We start from the raw sequence: 6,338 nt of genomic DNA, 5'->3' as shown, positions 1-6,338 counted from the left end.
AAAGCTCATACGGCATCGATCGTTTGTGCCACCAAGACCGTCCACCTCCTACACCCTTCAGATGAAGTAATAAGCTACCATGCGCATCTCGTCCGTAATGCTGAGGCACGGCTGTATGCTTTCAATGCATTAAATGCGTCGCCTCTTGAAGGGATTGAAAACATACCAGTGGTCCGAGAATTTCAAGATGTCTTTCCAGAAGAACTCCCGGGGATTCCCCCTGCTCGAGCTGTCGAGTTTGTCATTGACTTGGTACCCGGTACCACTCCTATTGCCAAGCGTCCTTATAAAATGCCACCACATGAACTCCTTGAACTTAAGCAAGAAATTGACAACTCGCTCCGTCTGGGTTTTATCCGTCCGAGTTCCTCTGCTTGGGGAGCACCTTCTCTCTTTGTTAAGAAGAAGGATGGGACAAATCGATTGGTCCAAGACTATCGTCCTATCAACCAGGACACTATTCAGAACAAATATCCTCTCCCTCAGATAAATGATTTGTATGATCAACTTGCTGGTTCCATCGTTTTCTCTAAGCTCGACTTGAGATTGGGATACCACCAGATCTGTGTTCGCAAGGAGGATATTCCAAAGACCGCCTTTGTTACTCGATATGGATCATACGAGTACACCGTCATGTCCTTCGGCTTAACCAATGCACCGGCAACCTTCTCTCGATTGATGAATTATATATTCATGGACTACCTCGACAAATTTGTCGTGGTATATCTGGATGATATGCTGGTGTTTTCGAAGAACAAAGAAGATCATGCTGAACATCTTCGTCTTGTACTGGATAAGCTTCGGGAGCATAAACTCTATGCAAAGTATTCCAAATGTGAGTTCTGGCTAGACGAAGTGACTTACCTTGGTCATGTGATTTCCAAGGATGGTATTGCGGTCAACCCCGAACGAATTCAAGCTATTCTTGACTGGACTCCCCCAAAGAATGTCAAGCAAGTCAGAAGTTTTCTCGGACTCGCCAGCTATTGCCGTCGATTCGTCGAGAACTTCTCCAAGATTGCGAAGCCCTTAACCAACCTGCTTCACAAAGGTGTTAAGTATGAATGGAATGATAAATGTCAGGAAAGTTTCCAGGCACTCAAGGACAAACTGACGTCCGCTCCAGTACTTGCTCCTCCAGATACGAAAAGGGATTTCGTCATATACTGTGATGCTTCTCGTCAAGGAATAGGTTGTGTCCAAATGCAGGATCGCAAGGTGATCGCTTATGCCTCACGTCAACTGCGTGCTCATGAAGAGAACTACCCAGTTCATGATCTCGAGCTTGCCGCAGTCATTCATGCATTGAAGGAATGGCGACAATACCTTGTCGGTAATCGCTGTGAAATCTACACCGACCATCAAATTCTGAAGTACTTGTTCACTCAACCGGAGCTGAACCTGCGTCAACAAAGATGGATGGAGCGTATAGCAGATTTTGACAATAGTATATCATATACCCCTGGCAAGGCTAACGTAATGGCTGATGCCTTAAGTCGCAAGTCATACTGCAACCACCTCCAGGTTCATCAGGTTCACAATCGTCTGCAAGAGGAATTCCGTAAGCTGAACCTCCACATTGTTCCTCAGGGTTACCTTGTTCCCCCTCCTGAAGAGTGTCAAAAGATGAACCTTCTTGTTGTTAATCAGGGTTCCCTCAGTAACCTAGTGGTTGAACCAGATCTTGTGAGCTCCATAAAGAATCTGCAAGACTTTGACGATGATGTCGACAGGATTAAGAGCTATATTGCGAAGGGTAAGCCCTCCTTTTTCACTGTTGATGAAGGTGGCGCCTTGTATTTCAAGGGTCGCCTATTCGTCCCAAATAAGAAGGAAAATCTCAGGATGACTGGGAAGGTGATGGAAGAAGCTCATGACACACCACTGTCTATTCACCCGGGTAGTACCAAGATGTACCAAGACATCCGGCAAAGATTCTGGTGGCCCAATATGAAACAAGACATTGCACGCTATGTGGCAGAATGTGATATATGCCGGCGTATCAAAGCAGAACACCAAAAGCCTGCTGGAACTCTGCAACCTATCTCTATTCCCGAGTGGAAATGGGACCATGTCGAAATGGACTTCGTCACTTGTTTTCCCAGATCTCAGAAAGGTAATGATGCTATTCTGGTCGTCATTGATCGACTGTCCAAAGTTGCACATTTCCTGGCCGTTAAGGAAACGATTAATGCTAGTCAGCTGGCAGATCTTTATATGTCAATAGTTGTTTCACTTCACGGTATTCCGTTGGTAATCAGTTCGGACCATGGCAGCTTGTTCACTTCAAAATTCTGGGAAAGTTTTCAGAAGGCTATGGGGACTCATCTGTCCTTCAGCACTGCATTTCATCCTCAATCCCAGGGACAAGTTGAACGAGTCAACCAAATTCTCGAGGACATGCTTCGAGCTTGTGTCATTTCTTTCGGTAAGAAATGGGAGGAATCTCTCCCGTATGCCGAGTTCTCTTACAACAATAGCTATCAAGCTAGTCTGAAGATGACCCCTTTCGAAGTATTGTATGGGCGAAGGTGTCGAACTCCTCTGAATTGGTCAGAAACTGGGGAAGGATCACTCTTCGGTCCGGATATTATTCAACATGCCGAAGATCAAGTCCGCATTATTCATGAGAATCTGAAGGCTGCTCAGTCTCGTCAGAAGAGTCAGTATGACCGTCATCATCAAGATATGGTCTATCAACCTGGCGAAAAGGCTTATCTTCGTGTCACACCAATGAGAGGTGCACACCGTTTCAGAATCAAGGGCAAGTTAGCTCCTCGTTATATTGGTCCTTTCACTATTCTCGAAAGGCGTGGAAGAGTGGCTTATCAATTGGAACTGCCGGCGAACCTTTCTCAGGTTCACGATGTCTTCCATGTTTCTCAGCTCCGTCGCTACTTCAAGGACCCTATTCGAGCAGTGGATCACGATATGCTTGAACTACAACAAGACCTTTCTTATACAGAGCATCCGGTCCGCATTCTCGACCGAGCTGAACGTAAGACTCGTCGCAAGGTCACCAAGTTCCTTAAGGTGCAGAGGTCAAATCACTCTGAAGATGAGGCCACTTGGGAACGCGAGGATCATCTTCGTGATGAATACCCCGAGCTCTTTCCCTCTACCTCTTAATTCTCGGGACGAGAATTCTTGTTAGTAGGGGAGAATTGTAACATCCTCGACTTTTGCTACAGTAAATATTGTAATTAAGCTACAGTGATCACCCGCAGATGATGCCACATCATCGAGAATTACCGTCGATGACCCGCATTGAATTTCTATCTAGATTCAGAAATTGAAAACAAAAGATAATTATAATTATAAATTCCTATTAACTATTAGAGAAAGAAAGTATTAAAAATAATAATGAAAAAAAAGAAAGAAAAGAAATTAGAAAGAAAGAAATAATAGAAAAGGAAAAAGCAAAATAAAACAAAACAAAACAAAACAACAAAAAAAAAAGGGAGAGGAAAGACCCTCCCACCCCCCTGGCCTGAATGGGCCAAGGTGGCCCAGCCGGCCACTCCCACCCAAACCCTAGCGCCCCCTCCCGTGCCTCGTTCCCTCCCTCCCCTGGCAGCGCCGCCACTCCCCACGCCCCCCCTCTCGGCCCCCCCACTCCCACCAACCCCACGTACCGAGCCACCCCTCCTCTCGGTCTCCCTTCTCTTCCCCCCCCCCCCCCCACGAGACCCCTCTCCCTCCCGTGCCTCCTTCTCCTCCCACTTTCCACCCACCGAGGCCTACCCCAGGTCCACCCCCACTCCCGCCGGTTCCCTGCTTCCCCACCGGCCGGAGCACACCACCCCTCCGGATCCGGCGGCCGGGGCCCTCCCCATCCCGTCGGCCGGCCCCTCCTGCTCCCCCCGGCACCCGAGACCCCCACCATCGGCGGCCTTCCTCCGCTGGCCTCCGGTGGCCACATCCTGGCGCCGTACCGGCCCCGTGAAGGAACCGCACCGGCGCCTCCGGATCTGCCCGCGTCAACCTGGTGGCTACCACCGCGGCCACCGCCGTCTCGGCCGCCCCCCTCCTCAACGGGACACTACCGCTATTATTTATTGTTTCTTCCCCCTCTTCTTACCGATAGACCCCGAGACTGACGCTGCTGCCGGGTACATCTACGACCCTTTCGATCAGTCCTTTGCCGCAGAGCACCAAGGCAAGCAAACCCCCCTTGATCATTCCTATATCGCCTATGTCTTTCTTCCTACTGCTTGCATTAGTATTTTGCTACTGTTGTAGTTAGCTCCTATATCTGATGCATAGCCTATTTTTGATGAACTGTTACTTTCAGTCCTATACTTTAATCTGCTTAGTATAGGTGGAGCAGTCAGCCCCTCTGACCCCGTAGTTCAGTTGCCCCGCTTGTTTTCAAACCTCGATCTCTGATCGACGAGCCAGGCCCGACACAACACATACACCCCCTTCGTTGTACGACGCTATAGGGATACTATCGGGTATCGAGGGTGGCACCTCGCTAAGTACTCCTGATGATATCTCTGTAGTATAGCTAGTCGGTCGTGGTTATCGAGGGTGATTCCTCTTTCACCATTCCCGAAGACGCCTCTATCGTGCAACCCCTAAAGTGTGGGACCCGGAGGGTGATTCCTCTAAGCCCACCTTGACGGGTACATCGTTCGGAATCCAACGAGGGTGATACCTCGGATTCCCCCCCGATATTACAACCACACAGTTACTCGACCATGTTACCGGGATCTTTGGTGATTAGTTGTAAGACGGGTGGATTCCCGTGAGACTGTCTTGATGGCCTAATTAAAATGCTAATGGATTTGGGTATTTGATCTGGGTTGGTCGGAGACCTTTTCGCACTAACCGGCTACGTGGGAAGAATTATGGGTACTCGGCGTCGCGGTATCACCCGAAGCTTTTCAGATGCCAGCAATGTAGCGGCGCGCGCCCGAGTGGTCCCGAGATGCATCGCGCTTGTGATTAAGGGATGCTAGGACTGACGTCGGCCGCCCACGCCACGTGCAGGAGCATGAAGGGGAACTGGGCCCACGAACCCTTTGTGCTTAGGAGTTAGACCGGCGGGCTGGCCTCTCTGATTAGTCTTAGGTGGGGCTGCGACGTGTCGATATTCCGAGGCCGGGTAGGACCCAGAAAAGTATGTCCGGCCAGAGTGTTATCGAGCGTGACGGGACATGTGGTGCACCCCTGCAGGGATGAAAATTAACTATCCGGATAGCCGTGTCCACGGTTACACGACGACTTGGAGTTGTGCCCCGATCTTTTACAACTACAATTGTTACTTAACTGGATCATTAGTTTGCCTCGGGATTGCTTCCTCGCAGGGAGTCGAGGGAGGATCTTTAGGCGTGACTTCACTTTAATACTGCTGCAACAATATGCCTATTAATGTTTTACCCCCTGTTCTACTCTAGTCTATTGCTGCAAGACCCTGAAGATGCTAGTCTTCGATAGGACTAGGCCTTCTCTCTCTATTCTCGCATTGCTGCAGTTAGTCCACATATAACCCCCTTCTTTGATACTGATGGATAATTAGAATAGTTCTGATGTAAGACTTGCGAGTACTTTGGATGAGTACTAACAGCTGCTTTGCTCCCCCTCTTGTCCCCTCGATCCGTTTGCTGCGACCAGATGATGGAGCCCAGTAGATGGAGGCCCCCGCCACCGACGACTGCTACCCTGACGGTGCCTACTACTACGTGGAGGCCGCTGATGATCAGGAGTAGTTAGGAGGTTCCCAGGCAGGAGGCCTCGCCTCGTTCGATCGTTGTATCTTTTGTGCTAGCCTTCTCTAAGGCACCCCATGTTTTATGTCTGTACTCAGATATTGTTGCTTCCGCTGACTCGTGTGTTTATCGAGCTTTCGTATTCTAGCCCTCGAGGCCCCTGGCTTGTAATATGAAGCTGATGATATTTTTTTGTGTCTAGAGTTGTGTTGTGATATCTTCTCGTGAGTCCTTGGGTTTGATCGTACGCATTTGCGTGTATGATTAGCGTACGATTAAATTGAGGGCGTCACACGACTACACCAGCGGCGGCTGGGCCGGGTCATGTTGTTGACCTAGTTGATGAGGATGACCCAACTACGGCTTCCCGAAGCGGGATGTGCATTGTGGAGTGGTAAACAAACGTAGTGGCTCAATATTACGGGGCACGCGGCTTTCGTGCCTCCTTCGATGAACTGCCTCGAGGGCATCCCGATGAAGACCTAGCCATCAGTCGTTCGCCTTCACGGTTCAGCCTCATTGTGGATATGAGCCTACAACTCTGCCATGCGAGTATTCTCCTTGTTATGTTCCTTGTGAACCCTGGCCACAAAGTTTGGTTAACTCCTTGTTATGTTCCGCCTG

This window comes from Hordeum vulgare, chromosome 5H (genome assembly GCF_904849725.1).
Source record: "Hordeum vulgare subsp. vulgare chromosome 5H, MorexV3_pseudomolecules_assembly, whole genome shotgun sequence".
Taxonomy (NCBI): domain Eukaryota; kingdom Viridiplantae; phylum Streptophyta; class Magnoliopsida; order Poales; family Poaceae; genus Hordeum; species Hordeum vulgare.
The sequence above is the reverse complement of the archived record's forward strand: the minus strand, read 5'-3'. Positions refer to the sequence as shown.